The following is an 18,241-nucleotide window of genomic DNA, read 5'->3' on the forward strand; positions in this document are numbered from 1 at the left end:
AAAAAGAGGACTTAAACTCTACAGCGCCACCTATTGGAAGTAGCGATCCTACAAGTCACAATCAACCCTTTAACGAGTCGTGCACTATGACTTAGGATAAAAGCCAAATCAGTATCTCAATTCGCAGACACGGTGTTTCGGGCTGTTGGTCCTCGTCAGTGCGAAGCATGAGAACTGATTTGGCTAGGTGAGAGGCTCTGGACATGGGGTCTAAGGGGTATCGTTTCTCCTTATGGAGAGTGACATACCATCTCTGGCTTGTCAAGGTAAGGAGGCTTATTTGCCGTACAATGCTCCTCTAGGAATTTAAATATGCAAATTGCCTCTTCTGAGAAAAAGAGGACTTAAACTCTACAGCGCCACCTATTGGAAGTAGCGATCCTACAAGTCACAATCAACCCTTTAACGAGTCGTGCAATATGACTTAGGATAAAAGCCAAATCAGTATCTCAATTCGCAGACACGGTGTTTCGGGCTGTTGGTCCTCGTCAGTGCAAAGCATGAGAACTGATTTGGCTAGGTGAGAGGCTCTGGACATGGGGTCTAAGGGGTATCGTTTCTCCTTATGGAGAGTGACATACCATCTCTGGCTTGTCAAGGTAAGGAGGCTTATTTGCCGTACAATGCTCCTCTAGGAATTTAAATATGCAAATTGCCTCTTCTGAGAAAAAGAGGACTTAAACTCTACAGCGCCACCTATTGGAAGTAGCGATCCTACATGTCCATGTCCATGCCCATGTCCAGAGCCTCTCACCTATATTTAAATTCCTAGAGGAGCATTGTACGGCAAATAAGCCTCCTTACCTTGACAAGCCAGAGATGGTATGTCACTCTCCATAAGGAGAAACGATACCCCTTAGACCCCATGTCCAGTGCCTCTCACCTAGCCAAATCAGTTCTCATGCTTCGCACTGACGAGGACCAACAGCCCGAAACACCGTGCCTGCGAATTGAGATACTGATTTGGCTTTTATCCTAAGTCATATTGCACGACTCGTTAAAGGGTTGATTGTGACTTGTAGGATCGCTACTTCCAATAGGTGGCGCTGTAGAGTTTAAGTCCTCTTTTTCTCAGAAGAGGCAATTTGCATATTTAAATTCCTAGAGGAGCATTGTACGGCAAATAAGCCTCCTTACCTTGACAAGCCAGAGATGGTATGTCACTCTCCATAAGGAGAAACGATACCCCTTAGACCCCATGTCCAGAGCCTCTCACCTAGCCAAATCAGTTCTCATGCTTCGCACTGACGAGGACCAACAGCCCGAAACACCGTGTCTGCGAATTGAGATACTGATTTGGCTTTTATCCTAAGTCATATTGCACGACTCGTTAAAGGGTTGATTGTGACTTGTAGGATCGCTACTTCCAATAGGTGGCGCTGTAGAGTTTAAGTCCTCTTTTTCTCAGAAGAGGCAATTTGCATATTTAAATTCCTAGAGGAGCATTGTACGGCAAATAAGCCTCCTTACCTTGACAAGCCAGAGATGGTATGTCACTCTCCATAAGGAGAAACGATACCCCTTAGACCCCATGTCCAGAGCCTCTCACCTAGCCAAATCAGTTCTCATGCTTCGCACTGACGAGGACCAACAGCCCGAAACACCGTGTCTGCGAATTGAGATACTGATTTGGCTTTTATCCTAAGTCATATTGCACGACTCGTTAAAGGGTTGATTGTGACTTGTAGGATCGCTACTTCCAATAGGTGGCGCTGTAGAGTTTAAGCCCTGTTTTGTTTGCACTTTCACTATTTTCAATCGTATTTTCAATCTATGTCCTATGTGATCTCTTTTCAGAGGCCATACCACCAGACATCGTGTCTTTTTCTACTCACAATTTACCAGTGTGAGATGATACAACCTCTCCCTTTTCTTTTCTTTTCTTTGGTGAATATGTCACTTTGATCCGTGCTTTCATGTTTCGTTTTATTATATGCTTTGTAACCTTACACGACTATCCAGCATGTGATTCTTTGTTTTTTGCTTTATATTCTGTTTTTTTAAGTATTCTGATGATGGGCGTGTCAACCTAAACGTCACACTGTACTACTACATTGTAAACAAGTCTTTATATTTCTACTTATTTGACTGCCGAGTCCTTTATAATACACTCACCACATGACTAAATAAGGTAGTAAACCCTTTAGATGCTTCACGGGAATTAATGGAATGTGGAAGGAAAAAATGAACATTTAACTTTTTTCAAATTTTTTTTACTTTAGACCCAATTTTTTAATTTTTGCAAGGGTAACAGGAGAAAATGCACCCTAAAACTTGTTGTGTAATTTCTCATAAAGCATGGAGATACCCAAAATGTGTGGGAAAACCACTGCTTGTTCACACGGCAGAGTTCAAAAGGGAAAGAGAGCCTTTTGGCTCTTTGAATGTAAAATTTGCTGGAATAATTAGCAGACGCCATGTCGCATCTGGAGAGCTCCTCATGTGCCTAAACAATGGAAACCACTCATAATTGACACCATTTTGGAAACTAGATCCCTCAGGGAACATATCTAGATGAGTGGTGAACACCTTGAACCCACAGGTGCTTCACAGAAGTTTATAAATTTGAGCCATAAAAATAAAAAATCACATTTTTTCCCACAAAAATGTTTTTTTTAGCCCCAATTTTTTTTATTTTCACGAGGATAATTTTTTGCGCAATTTCTTTTGAGTACTTTGGTACTCAATTTGTGGAGGAACACTACTGTTTGGATGCTTGGAAGGGAAGGAGCCCTATTTGACTTTTTGAATGCAAATTTGTTGAAATAATTTTCTATCACCATGTCATGTTTGGAGAGCCCCTGATGTGCCTAAAGAATGGAAACAAGTGACCTCATTTTGTAAACTATACACCTCAGGGAACTTATTTGCATGTGTGGTGAGCCCTTGAAACCCAAGGTGCTTAACAGAAGTTTACAAAGTTGAACCATAAAATTAAAAAATCAAATTTTTCCCACAAAAATATTCTTTCAGCCCCAATTTTTTCATTTTCACAAGGGTAACAGGATAAAATGCACCATAAAATTTGTTGTACAATTTCCCATGATTAGGCAGATATATGTGGAGGAAAACTACTGTTTGGGCACATATCAGTGTAGTGACCAGTACGTTGTAGTGCCTGTGCATTGTGCCCAGCTCATGAATGTTGTAGTGCCCAGTACGTTGTAGTGCATAGTAAATTGGGGTGCCCATCTCATGCTTCTGGAGACATGCACCCATAAATTAGGCGGGCTCTGATCGCTACAGAAATGCCAAACATCTGGATGCTAAATGTGGTTTATTCACACTGGTGCTCAGAAGAGAAGGGGCTTTTGGATTTGGGAGTGCAGAATTTGCTGAATTTTTTGGGGGTAGACCAGGAGCTATACTGTAGTGCTTTTCTAGAGCCTTTGTACTACCATTAACGTGGAAGCATCCTATTTTGCCATTGACAGATGACAAACCTGAGTAGGGACTTGCTTTTTCTATGGATTGAGTTTAAGCTTTTGTTGGGAACATTTTATATAACATTTGGGATCACATTCATCCGGTGTTCTACTCTTAGCACTTACATCTAAATCTCCAAGTGACATGTCTCAGATGAAACCCCTAAGGGTATATGTCCACCTTCAGGATGGCCGGCGGTATGGACGGAGCGGCAAACCCGCTCTGCCTTAAGCCCCACCCCCTTCTGTGACGTGATGATGCCGGATGTGTTCATTGCACACATCCGGGATCATCGCACCCCACTCATAGGGCCCTGTGTTATTCCTTGCGGCGGCGCAGCGTCGCCGCAAGGTACACGGACATGCTGCGATCTAAAAAGACGTGCAGCATGTCCGGAATCGCAGGGCCGCCAGGTGCATGTTACCACGCATAGTGGAGACAGGATTTGATAAAATCCCCTCCACTATGCTGTAACATCTGGACGCTGCGTGTTTGACGCTGCGGCTCTGCGCAGCGTCAAACACGCAGCGTTTCCTGCACGTGGAAGCATACCCTAAGGGAGCCATTCACTATAATGAGGCAACAGTGTTACTCTGGACTCCGTCTGGCCTCTGTTAAGTGTTGCTTTTCTTTTCAGAAGTGCATTAAAGCTGTGGCACACCATGCTTTTATGCGTGCCTAAAAATACAGACACCACTGGATCACAGGTCAGACGACGTCCACAGTGCCCCCATTTGCCTCATTATAGGGAATTTTATACCTGGGGTTCTATGTTAATCATGTTTTAGGCTGTGTGCACACGTTCAGGATTTTTCACGTTTTTTCGTTATAAAAACGCGATAAAAATGCATAAAAACGCATACATATGCATCCCATCAATTATAATGCATTCTTCAATTTTTGTGCACATGATGCGTTTTTTTCCGCAAAAAAAACACATTGCGGTAAAAAACGCAGTATGTTCATTAATTTTGCGGATTTTTCACATTTTTCCCGCTATCTAATGCATTGGGAAGCTCCGAAAAAAACACGCAAAAAACGCACAAAAAAAGAGTCAAAAACGCATCAAAATCGTGAGAAAAATGCAAAAAAAACGCATGCGGATTTCCTGCAGAAAAAGTCCGGTTTTGTTCAGGAAAATTCTGCAGAAAATCCTGACGTGTGCACATAGCCTTAGAGAGATTTATACACAAACCCCGGCATAAGCACTTAGTGCGGAGCACAGGATAAATGTGAGGTTAGCTTTACTGCAATCTTTGGGGGACAGAATTAAAAAAATCAACAGCAAGTGAAGAAATGGTTTTATTTCTTTTTCACACCGTTGCTCGTGTGGTATAAGTGATTAGATGACTTTATTCTTCAAGCCGGTGCGATTACAGCGATACCAGATTTATATTGAGTTTCTATGTTTGGCTGCTGTTACACACTAAAAGATACTTTTTATTGCAAAAACAAGTTTTTGCATTCCTACATTTAGATAGCTATAATTTTTCCATATTTTGGCTGACAGAGTCATCTTATTGTTTTTTGCAGGACGAGCTGTCGTATTTATTGGTACCATTTTCGGGTACATGACTTTTTTTATCACTCTCCATTCTGATTTTTTGGAGGTAGAATGAAAAAAAAACAGCAATTCAGAAATTCTTTCTATTTTTTTTTTATGCCATTCCGCGTGTGGTAAAATTGATCAGGCAACTTTATTCTTCTGGTCAGTATGATTACAGAGATATCACATGTATATAGTTTTTTATGTGTTGCCGCTTTTACACAATCGAACCTATTTTATAGAAAAAATCATTATTTTTCCATCCCTTTATTCTGAGAGCTATAACTTTTTTACTTTTTCAGCTAACGGAGCTGTAAGGCGGCTTGTTTTTTGCAGGAGAACATGACGTTTTCAAAGATAACATTTTTATTTTCATTCTTCTTTTTGATTGCACCTAGGGACAGTTTTAGGCCTCCTTCACACGTCTTTGTGATTCTTGTACAGGAACAAACGGTACTGGTATGATCCCTGGTCCATGTCCGTGTGTCATCCGTATGCATGTATGTGACATTCGTGTGACATGTGTGTCCGTTTGCTATCAGTGTTAGTGTGCCTGTGTTTCACATCCATGTGCAGTCCGTGCGACATGTACCGGCGCCTAGGAAAAGCAGTACAGTTTGTGCTGATCTTATACTCTCATCCTGTTCGCTTGATCTCCCTGAGATCAGCGTGACCAGGTAACAATGGTGGGAGTTGTATACAGCAGCAACTGTGTCCCTCCTGTGTAAAAAAAAATGAATTACATTAAAAAAGGGCATGGGCTCCCATGCAATTTTCATAACCAGCAGAGGGAAAGCCAATGGCTGGGGGCTGATGTTAATAATTTTATAAAAGGGGACAATCTCCCAAAAGGTTCCGAGGCTATTAATAACAGCTTACAGCTGTTTGCTTAGACTTTCCTGGTGAATGATGTAGGGTCCAACTATAAATTTTAACCACCAAAGGCTAAACATACAGCTGTGGGTTGATATTAACAGTCTGGTAAGGAGTCAGAGATATTGCCCCCCCAGGCTACCAACACCAACCCTCAGCCACCTGAGTAATGGGGTTGATGTCACCTTTGTATTTTTTAGGTGACCAAGCCCAGGAGTTAATAATGGAAAGGAGTCTATAAGACAACTCCATTACTAACCCCATAGTAAGTATTGAAATAAACACAAAGCAAGAATAAAATCCTTTATTTGAACTCAATGAGATCACCGAAGTTCATCAGGCTGCTCACAGTGAACTGTCATGGGAATGCAACTTCATTTACCGGTGGTAATTTTTATGACATCACTCAGGGCCGACTCCAGTTTTTTGTGAGACCCGGGTGAAAGATTCTCAGTGGGCCCCTTTAAAGCTTACCACAATTCATGATGCACAGATACGGCAGAGAAATATAGGTATAGTACAATGCCAAAGACTTCTTACATTACATGATATCTATTGCAAATTCTACAATAGCTCCGAAACCAGTATAGTCATCCACACAGAATAATGAACCCCATATATTACTCCATAAAGTATGATGGTCACCACATAGTGATCCATACAGAATAATGAGCACCACATAGTGCTCCATATAGAATCATAAGCCCCATATATTACTCCATAAAGAATAATGGACCCCATGAAATGCTCCACACAGTATAATGGGCCCCATATAATGCTCCAAACAATATAATGAGCCCAATATAATGCTCCATACAGTATAATGAGCACATATATTGCTCCATGCAGTATGATGGGCACCAGAAAGTGGTCCATACAGAATAATGAGCCCATATATTGCTCCATACAATATTATGAGCACCGCATAGTGCTCCATACAGAGTAATGAGCCCTATATATTGCTCCATAAAGAATAATGGACCCCACATAATGCTCCATATAGTATAATGAGCCCAATATGTTGCTCCATACAGAATAAAGGGCCCCATATATTGCTCCATACAGTATATAATAGGCCCCTTAAATTGCTCCATGCAATATAATGAGCCCCATATATTGCTCCATACAGTATAATGGGCCCCATATAATGCTTCAAACAGTATAAATGTCATGCCGTTCTGTCTGTATCTTGTTTTCGGTGTGACAATGCATGTCTTTGCTTTAACCCCTTGCTCCTTTCCCCCTAATTGAGCTGGGATACTGTTGGCTGTTAGGCCTCTTTCACATTTTCGTTTTTTGCCATCCGTCGCAATCCGTCGTGTTGGCAAAAAAACGGATCCTGCAAATGTGCCCACAGGATACGTTTTTTTGCCATAGACTGTTATTGCCAACAGATTGCGATGGATGGCCACACGTCGCATCCATCCTGCAACGGTTGTGTCGTGTTTTTGCAGTCCGTCGTGATGAAAAAACGTTCAGGGGAACGTTTTTTCGCACGTCGGATCCGCCATTTCCGACCGAGCATGCGCGGCCGGAACTCTGCCCCCTCCTCCCCGGACTTCATAATGAGCAGCGGATGCGTCGAAAAAATGCATCCGCTGCCCACGTTGTGCACTATTTTGCACAACGTCCGTCGGTATGTAGGGCCGACGGTTTGCAATGGCCCCGTTCCGATGGAAATGTGAAAGAGGCCTTACCTGTATGGAGCCTTCTCAGTTCCCTGCTTTGCTGCGTAGCCGTACAAGGGTGGTTAGGTCTTTGCTCTGCTGCTTGACCATCCGCTTGTGTGGTCCCTCGTTGCCGCTGTGGAAGCTGTCCGTGGGTTGTGAGGTCATTTGCAGTTGGTGCATGACTTTCCACGTGTGTCAGTGCGTGCAGTCACAGCCAGGTGCCCTAAGCCACAGTTTCTACACTGATTGTGCTGTAATGGTTTTTGTTTGTGCTTAGGGCGTGCGCGGCCACACCTCCCCTGCTTTTATCAGGGTTAGTGTGTGTACTTGAAATGCTGTCCCCAGCCAACTGCTGAGGGGCATCTCCTATATAAAGTTTCCCTGCTCTATGGGCTGGGCCGCATCAGCGGCTGCAGCTGACCTTGACAATAATGAGCCCCATATAATGCTCCATACAGTATATGATGGGCCCCATGTAATGCTCCATACATAATGGGCCGCATATCATGTTCCATACAGTATAAGATGGACCTCCATACAGAATGAGCTCCTTATAATTCTCCAGTATATGATGGTCCCCAGATATTGCTCCATATATAATGAGCACCACATAATATTCCATGCAGAATAGGACCCATATAATTCTCCATACAGTATATGATGGGCCCCATATAGTATAATGAGCCCCATATAAAGCTCCATACAGAATAGAACCCATATAATGCTCCATACAGTATATGATGGGCCCCAAATATTGTTCCAAACATAATGAGCCCCATATATTGCTCCATACATGATGGGCCCCATATAATGCTCCATATATAAATGGCACCATATATTGTCACATACATAATGGGCCCCATATGATGCTCCAGTTTATGATGGACCCCATATATGATGCTCCAGTGTATGATGGACCCCATATACTGTAATGCTCAATATATAATGAGCCCCATATATGATACTCCATATATAATGGGCCCCATATGATGCGCCAGTATATGATGGGCCCCATATATGATGCTCCATTGTATGATGGGCTCCATATATTGCTCCAAATATTAAAAAAATGAAATACCTCTCCTCACTGTCTGCTGCTCTGTTCCGGACTCCTCAGAGTCGCTGTCTTCCGGCTCTCTGCACTGTGACTATTCAGGCAGAGGGCGCACAGACGTGACGTCATCACGCCCTCTGAACTGAAACATCATATTCGGGAGATGCAGAATACGCCGCAGAGGTGGAAAAGGGTGAGGTAAAGTGTCGCAGGTAAAAGGGCCCTGAGACAGTGGGTTCAGGGGCCCACTCGCAAGCACTGGCACTGGGCTCCCATAACGTGGCAGTGTTCCGATGGCGAGTGGGCCCCCTACCTGCTGAGGGCCCCGGCACTTGCCCGGGTGCTGATGCCAGCCCTGACATTACACCTTGTCACTGAAGCTACGCTTGCAGCAACTCACTGTGTCCTAGTTTTCAGCGCGAATGGTCGAATCATGGCATTGTTCATGTTGCGGAGATGAATTATGGCGTGGGAAAGTATGGATTATTTTCACTTGGACAGGTGAGGGATACAGTTGTTTATTTTATTTTTTTTCTTTTACAAGGGACTTGGGCTGTATTTACAGGGACCCTACATATTTTTTTTTCTGAGGTCTCTTGTAAATTCATCAGGAAAGGCTAAGCAAACAGCTTTGAGCTGTTATTAATAGCCTGAGAACCTTTTGGGAGATGGTCCCCTTTCCAGATTATTAACATCAGTCCCCGGCTGTGGGCTTTCCCTCTGCTGGTTAAGAAAATTGCGCTGGAACCCTTGCCATTTTTTTAATGCAATTCTTTATTTTACACAGGAGGGACACATACAACTCCCATCCTTGTCGCCTGGTCACCCTGATCTCAGGGAGACAAAGCGACATTGATGAGAGCTGCCTTCAGCAGTTGGCGCCTGGGATCAGTGCGAACTGTACTGCTTTTCCCAGTAGCAGGTACATATCACACAGACACATGGACTACACATGGAAGCCACACATATGTAAAACACAGATCCACTGACATGGGTATCAAACATAAACATGGATATGACACGGATGTCACATACACACATTTGGACGGCACATGGACGCGGACCACGGATCTCACCAGTACTGGTTTTTCCTGTACAGGAATCACCAGAACGTATGAAGGAGGCCTAAAACTGGCCCTGGGTGTGATATGGTAAATTCATAAAAAGCTATTTTGACTAGGATTAGCTTGCTGCCAAAAAAAACCCAATTAGATGAACAAAACTAATTTTCATTTTCAGAAATTTGTAGAACAAAATCTGCAATACAATTATACACCCTTAAATGTAGCCTAAATAGATCTCATCTACATAGATAAATTAGTGCATAAATTAGTTTTAACGCCATGAGTAAAAAAAAAGTTTATTAAAGCGTTATCTCCTTTGCTATGCTACACACATTATATTTTTAGTACTATTAAAATAAATATGTATATCTGTGGATTATATAGATAAGTATAAACATTATATTACACAATTATTTTCCAGAATCCATTTGGCACTATTTAATACAGTACTTGAACAATAGATACATTTTATCTTATTTTTTAAAGCATTTTACTATATATAATGTCTGAAACAAACAAAAATATATATATATTTTATAACAATATTCTGAAAAGTCGGTCACGTGACAGATACACAATATGTTTCTCTCTGCTCATTGTTGCAGATTGAAATCACAATGGGACGACATCAATTGTTTTATTAGTTAACAGCAGATGCATTATGCAGGTATATAACAACAAGAGCAATACACTGTATCTGGGACTAGTATGATTACAATGCAGAAAACCCACAACACATTTTTTTGATCGGAGAAACAGAAATGTACATGTAAATGCAAAGTACGATTTTATTGTTTATGAAGAAAGTTGGATCTCACTTTTGACTTTCTTCTATACTAATACAATTTTTATTGCAACTACAAAAATAATCACACAGTGAATTGATATATGCGTGAAAAATCATAATACCGGGGACAAATCAATATGTTCTATGCAGTTGGCATTATCACGATTACATTTTCCTCTCCTCCCTCGTTTTTCTTTAATTGGAGGAATTCCACTTAAAGGTGATCTGTTAGGTCTCCATATGAGTCTGTTTACGAATATCTTGTATTCACCCAAGAATAAAGATTCTGGTGCTTACTTTGTAGAATTTTACACTCTGTTTTCCCCCCTAGGAATGTATGAATTTATGATAGCTGGGTGTTACCATTTTATTTTGTGTCCCTCCCAGTCACCACTTTTTGGGCAGTGTCATAGTGCATAGAGACACACTCTCAACTGGTAACTCCCAGTTGTCACTTTTATTATACCTTTGTAGGATTAATAACATAAACATGTCACAATACAAAATTGTCAAGTAAAAAGGTTTCATAATTGGGGTAACTCCGAATTGTCATTTTTCTTATACTTTTGTAAGAGGAAGATTGTTAAGTAAAAGTGCTTCAGAATTCTTACATTATGGAGAATGCAATTATTTAGTGTAACTAAGTCTGAAATATGTGGGTGGTAAAAAAAATATTGTAGCTTAAGTCTAAAGCTTGTTTTTTTAGTTACTTTGCAGGATATTTAGCAAATTTGGTATAATATGGATCTCCCAGTTTTCAGTTTACAAATAATCTTCATACGTACAACTTTACATGAACATACCAAAAGAATTTTTGTGAAAAAAAAGAATCAGCTGCCATAGATTCTGCTGATTCGGTAATATTCACCTTCCAAATTTAAAAAATTTCTCATTCACAAAATGTATTATATAGTAGTAGTCCCTTATGTATTTTATTATTTTAAGGGATAGACTTTCAGCAGCGGAAAGGAGTAAAACATTCCCCAGCGGCATCCTGTTTTGCTGGATTATATATTTACGCTCCTCAACATTGAAATTGTAACATGAAGAGCTAAAAGTCATGGAATTATCAAAATCACAGGATAAAGAAACCTATTAATGATGTGCAATTTATGAAAAAATGGGAAAAAAAGTTTTCTAAACATCCCAATTTTGTTCAGTAGCAAATATGAGTGACACACCCAGAAATACACACCCTTACACACATTGGCATGCTATGTATGAATGAGGAAATTAATAGTTGTCTGAGGAATATTCTGTCACGCTGAATGCATTTGGGCTCACAAATCATCAAAATCCTCTGCTCCCAGCTTCCTTTACAATTACCAACCAATGATGTACCATATATGCTTAAAGGTAGACAACCGAAAAAAGAGCACCAAAAACGACCATAAGTTCACTAAGATAACGTTTATTAAATAGGTTACTTACAATATTAAAAAACAATGGTAAGGGGAAATTCACAGGTTTGTCAAAAATAGGACGCTGTTACAGATAAAGTTTATGCAGGTGAATAGCACTATATGATAAAAAAAGAGAGAGAAGCCTATTACTTAAAGTGCTAAAAAGAAAAATACTCTCCAACAGTAAAAATAAGAAAAATGCAAAAAGTAAAAAAGTGATCTTCAAAATAAAAATTGAGCATCTCCAAACAATGATACTTCACTATTAATCTCGAGTGAAAATAAAGTGCTAAGGTGAAATAATAGGCAAAGTGAATCATATAAAATGTGCTAGCATATAACAATAGGCACTTTAGCAAGTAGTGCAAGGTCGATGGTAGACACTGGGTCAACAGGAATCGTGATAGTAGTTCAGTAATAGTAGTAATAGGTATAACTTACAGAGTATGATATGGGATCCAGGGCTCCAAGACAGCGTCCACCCAACGCGCGTTTCGGCGCTATTGTCTCCTGACATTTTCACTCGAGTTTAATAGTGAGGTATCATTGTTTGGAGATGCTCACTTTTTATTTTTAAGATCACTTTTTTACTTTTTGCGTTTTTCTTATTTTTACTGTTGGAGAGTATTTTTCTTTTTAGCACTTTAAGTAATAGGCTTCTCTCTCTTTTTTATCATAAAGTTTATGCAGGTGAATAGCACTATATCTGTAACAGCGTCCTATTTTTGACAAACCTGTGAATTTCCCCTTACCATTGTTTTTTAATATTGTACCTATCTTAGTGGATTTATGGTCGCTTTTGGTGCTCTTTTTTCGGTTGTTTTAATCTGTCCGACTATCCATGTTTTTACTTACTGGTCCAGTCTCACGGGCACTGTCTATTTACGTCTGTCACTGTGAGGTATACAGGTCCTTCTCAAAAAATTAGCATATAGTGTTAAATTTCATTATTTACCATAATGTAATGATTACAATTAAACTTTCATATATTATAGATTCATTATCCACCAACTGAAATTTGTCAGGTCTTTTATTGTTTTAATACTGATGATTTTGGCCTACAACTCCTGATAACCCAAAAAACCTGTCTCAATAAATTAGCATATCAAGAAAAGGTTCTCTAAACGACCTATTACCCTAATCTTCTGAATCAACTAATTAACTCTAAACACATGCAAAAGATACCTGAGGCTTTTAAAAACTCCCTGCCTGGTTCATTACTCAAAACCCCCATCATGGGTAAGACTAGCGACCTGACAGATGTCAAGAAGGCCATCATTGACACCCTCAAGCAAGAGGGTAAGACCCAGAAAGAAATTTCTCAACAAATAGGCTGTTCCCAGAGTGCTGTATCAAGGCACCTCAATGGTAAGTCTGTTGGAAGGAAACAATGTGGCAGAAAACGCTGTACAGCGAGAAGAGGTGACCGGACCCTGAGGAAGATTGTGGAGAAGGACCGATTCCAGACCTTGGGGAACCTGAGGAAGCAGTGGACTGAGTCTGGTGTGGAAACATCCAGAGCCACCGTGCACAGGCGTGTGCAGGAAATGGGCTACAGGTGCCGCATTCCCCAGGTAAAGCCACTTTTGAACCATAAACAGCGGCAGAAGCGCCTGACCTGGGCTACAGAGAAGCAGCACTGGACTGTTGCTAAGTGGTACCAAGTACTTTTTTCCGATAAAAGCAAATTTTGCATGTCATTCGGAAATCAAGGTGCCAGAGTCTGGAGGAAGACTGGGGAGAAGGAAATGCCAAAATGCCTGAAGTCCAGTGTCAAGTACCCAGTCAGTGATGGTGTGGGGTGCCATGTCAGCTGCTGGTGTTGGTCCACTGTGTTTCATCAAGGGCAGGGTCAATGCAGCTAGCTATCAGGAGATTTTGGAGCACTTCATGCTTCCTGGCACCTGCTCACAGTGCCAAAACCACTGGTAAATGGTTTACTGACCATGGTATTACTGTGCTCAATTGGCCTGCCAACTCTCCTGACCTGAACCCCATAGAGAATCTGTGGGATATTGTGAAGAGAAAGTTGAGAGACGCAAGACCCAACACTCTGGATGAGCTTAAGGCCGCTATTGAAGCATCCTGGGCCTCCATAACATCTCAGCAGTGTCACAGGCTGATTGCCTCCATGCCACGCCGCATTGAAGCAGTCATTTCTGCCAAAGGATTCCCGACCAAGTATTGAGTGCATAACTGAACATTATTATTTGATGGTTTTTTTGTTTGTTATTAAAAAACACTTTTATTTGATTGGACGGTTGAAATATGCTAATTTATTGAGACAGGTTTTTTGGGTTATCAGGAGTTGTAGGCCAAAATCATCAGTATTAAAACAATAAAAGACCTGACAAATTTCAGTTGGTGGATAATGAATCTATAATATATGAAAGTTTAATTGTAATCATTACATTATGGTAAATAATGAAATTTAACACTATATGCTAATTTTTTGAGAAGGACCTGTATATACTCCTACGAGAGCATTTTCTTTTGCAATTTGTTTACCTTAAAGGTAGACAAGTAGACATGCTGTAGGTCATGAAAGCCTATTTAAGCCACATAGGGTCCTCACAGTATCGTGAGCAATATGCAACCTGACATTATCTTGCTGAAAAACGTCTATACTGTCACACTTCAGAGAAATGGGGGGCCAAATCAATGTAATGCTGAGCTGTTAGTGTATAGCTAGAATGAAGACTAGAGGGGCACAGCTAACATACATTAAGCCAACCTTCATCATAATACCAGAATTTAGAATAGTGTGACGTTCCTTCATGAATGTGTTCCATTGACCTAACGCCATCGCTCTCAAAGGTTATCATGATACAGAGGAAGACAGCAATGGAGACCGAAAGAGACTATTGATAACCTCACTGATGGCATGCCAAAGCCTATAAATGTGAGTACTTTTAAGCATAGCTCTCATTCTTGATACTGAATAAATTTAGATCTTTTGAAAATTTAGTTTCCATTTTTTCATCATTTGCATATCATTAACATGTTGTCGATCCTATGATTTTCATAATTTTACGACATTTCCTTCGTAGTGTTGCAATTTTAATGTTGAGAAGTTTAAGCAACTCCAACAACAAAGTGGTACGGAATATGTTCACGTTATAGAAATAAAAATTATTATAAGCACGCGACGTCACACCATGGTGGCTAATCTATAGCATATCCGCGGACGTCACCTGGTAAGAGTTAGTACTCCCTCTTCCGTTATCATGGCGTATGGAATGGGATGTGCGAATACCTTTACACCAACTCTCATATATAAATAATTATATATCCTAATTCACAATAGACCTTTCTTAATATGATTCAACAAACAATAGAATTGGTCAGTAGTGCACATTACTCTTAGACATGTAAAAACATAAATGTAAAGATTTGCATATCATATATGAAGTATCTGAAGAGACGTCACTTACACATGCACAGTAAGGATGTCATTTGGACTGTAAGGCACAAGTTGATAGTGTCTAAAATGTAATAACATGTTTCCTAGTCAGTGTCAGAGTAGCTTTCAGTTTGGCTTCCATTCAGTGATGAATTTCGTTCATTTATATTGGGGCCCTAATGAATTGGCCACATGAGATCAATAGTTACATTCACTAAACATAAGCAAACATTTAATAAATATTAATGATAATACTATGTAGATAATCAGATCATTTTTTATAGCAAATTACAAATATATAACAAAAGAGACACAAAAAAATTATTAATATTAAATGGAAGACATTGGGACTTCCATATATTATTAGAATTTGGGGTCCTGAACTTCTGTTCTTCCTCCTTGCAGTCAGAGATTGATTGGTCCCACATATGTACTTGTGATCTATTCTATTCAGTGTCTATAAAGCTTATGGAAACAGACGAGGGCTGCAGTCTATGGTGGCATAGACAGTGTAGAGAAAGGAAGTTTGCATGTCGAACCAAGTCATTCCAGTCTCTGACTGCACTGAGGAAAAATGTAAGCTCTGTGAATCTCAACAATGGGGTTCATAACTCACTGAATGGATGAAAAACTCTGTACCCTGTGAAGAAAGACCCATGAAAATCTACATTAGTTATAGTACATGTATTGTTTCACAGTAATGTTCATTTGGGAATGACGAAAAGATGGCCATAATTGTTGATGAACATTTTAAATTTAGATATAATTCATATTTTCATTTTTTTTGCTTATTCCTATATGAAAACTAATAATAACATAATTAAATGGTTATTTCCACCTCATAAATTCATCACATATCATTAGAATAAGCCATCATATTAAGATTGTTGGAGATTTGATTTACTGGACCCCCACAATCCTCAGACTGGAGGGACATCTTCACTGCTTTTTTTTCTTGCAAACGAGTTTCCCGGCCACCTGAAGGTGCAGTGAGCAGCCTTCAACCTGATTCATTTGAATGGACCTGCCATGAAGGGTAAGACTATGATGTATGAAGAAGCTCTGGACTCTTATTTGTATTTTAAGGAAGCACTGATTGCTGTCACAAAGGGAAATTAATAATACATTACCATCAGCACTATTGCATTATTGTATACTGTAGGGATATATTTACTAGGCTTAATAAATCTGTATACTATATCAATGTTGATGTTCTGACAAGTGCCAATCTTTTTTAGAAACCACTAAAACAGAAAATCGTCCCAATAGCAATTTAATATCAATTCAACTGAACATGGCAGAAGAACACATTGGCAGAATCTGTTAGCCAAACCCATGCTTAATTTCTAAAATGAAAGGATTGTTCAGAGATTCAAAATCTATTTAACATATTGCAGTAAATTTAATTACTGATATTTACTTATCATTCAACACAATGTACCAAACATGTTAGAGGGTTATTCTCAGAATTACAGAATTACATTATTTTTTACAGGGCACAGTTAATGAATAAATCCTTGATGATATTGTTAGAACAGCGCTGGCGACCCTGCACAAATCCCATTCGTCCTATCTGCAGGGACGCCGACGTGTTCACTTACCTGTTCATGCTCCTTCAGCTTCCTCCCAGGACCTGTGCACGGTTTCCCCCCTCTTAAAGGGCCAGCATGCAGGTTTCTGAAAATGTCCCCAGCTAATAGCTGGGAGATGGCTACTATTTAAGGCACCCTCCCCTACAGGGAGGTGTCTTAGGAGATTCAGTGTTCAGTCTGCTTTCTGTTACCAAGTTGTAAGGTCCTGTACCTTTGCCCTGTACAAACCTGATGTGGTACAGCCTGCTTGTCCAGTCTGAACCTGACTCTGTCCATCCTTCCCTGCCCAGTCCAAACCTGAGCCTGTCCACCCTGCCTGCATCCGATTCTGTGGCCTCATCTCTCCTCAGACTACGTCTCGCCAGTCTGTCCTTGCATGATATGCTGTCCGGTTCTGCACCCTGGCTTCTGATCTTGGCTTGAATAGTGAGGTACTGGCAGCCGCCTACTGGGAAAGATAATCCAGAAGGTTCAAAGATTAGCAAGTCGAGACATTCCCATTGCAGTGGATGATCCAGTTTCCCTGGCTACCCGAATTGAACTCCTGTTCCAGGAGGGCTCCTAAGATACTTAGCGTGAGAGGAAACTGCTTAGCCAGGTTCTGTCCTTCCAAAGTTCACACAGCCCCCAGCCTTCCATGGGTGCAGCATCTCTTGAACCTATGCAAGTTGACAACATAGAGCTAGCTGGGAAATGGCAGGGGACAAGGGCTTGTGCTCCTATTGTAGAACTACCTGACACCTCATTTGCTCCTGTCCCAAGAGGCCGGGAAACTCCCAAGCCTAGGGTCCACAGGAGAGGTTAGCCTGGGTGAGAGCAATTCCTCTCTGCCAGAGATCTTGACTGTCTCTGTGAGTTGTGGTGGTTCCCAGTTTGTTGAGATGGCATATCTGGATTCCGGCGTAGCAGGGAACTTCATACAGCAAGCAGTGGTAGATCGCTCCCAGGTCCCCATACCCATTGTTGGTGTCATCTGTCGATGGGAGGCCACTGTACGAAGCCGTTCTGCTGGTCACTGAGCAAGTAAAGCTTTGCATAGGAATGCTGCACACTGAGAAAATCGCCTAGTCTGTCTCATCCACTTCTCCTGGGTCTTCCATGGCCTCTGTGTGCATAAACCCATCTTTGACTGGAGATCCAGAGAGGTGCTACTTTGGAGACAGTCTTTCAATGAGAAGTGTCTCGTACCTGTATAACCAGTTGGCCACCGGTGGCATCATCTTCCTTGTCAGGGTTACCATCTGCTTATTGGTCGTATACTGTACTGATATCTTTAACAAGAAGGTCGTAGAGATGCTACCTCTACATAGGCTATACGACTGCCCTATAGACCTGCTTCCAGGATCCTCTTCTCCTCCAGGCTGTATTTACCCCCTGTCGTAGGTGGAGACCTTGGCTATGTGAGAGTATATTAAGGAAAATC

This window comes from Ranitomeya variabilis, chromosome 3, assembly GCF_051348905.1.
Source record: "Ranitomeya variabilis isolate aRanVar5 chromosome 3, aRanVar5.hap1, whole genome shotgun sequence".
NCBI classification, from domain to species: Eukaryota; Metazoa; Chordata; class Amphibia; order Anura; family Dendrobatidae; genus Ranitomeya; species Ranitomeya variabilis.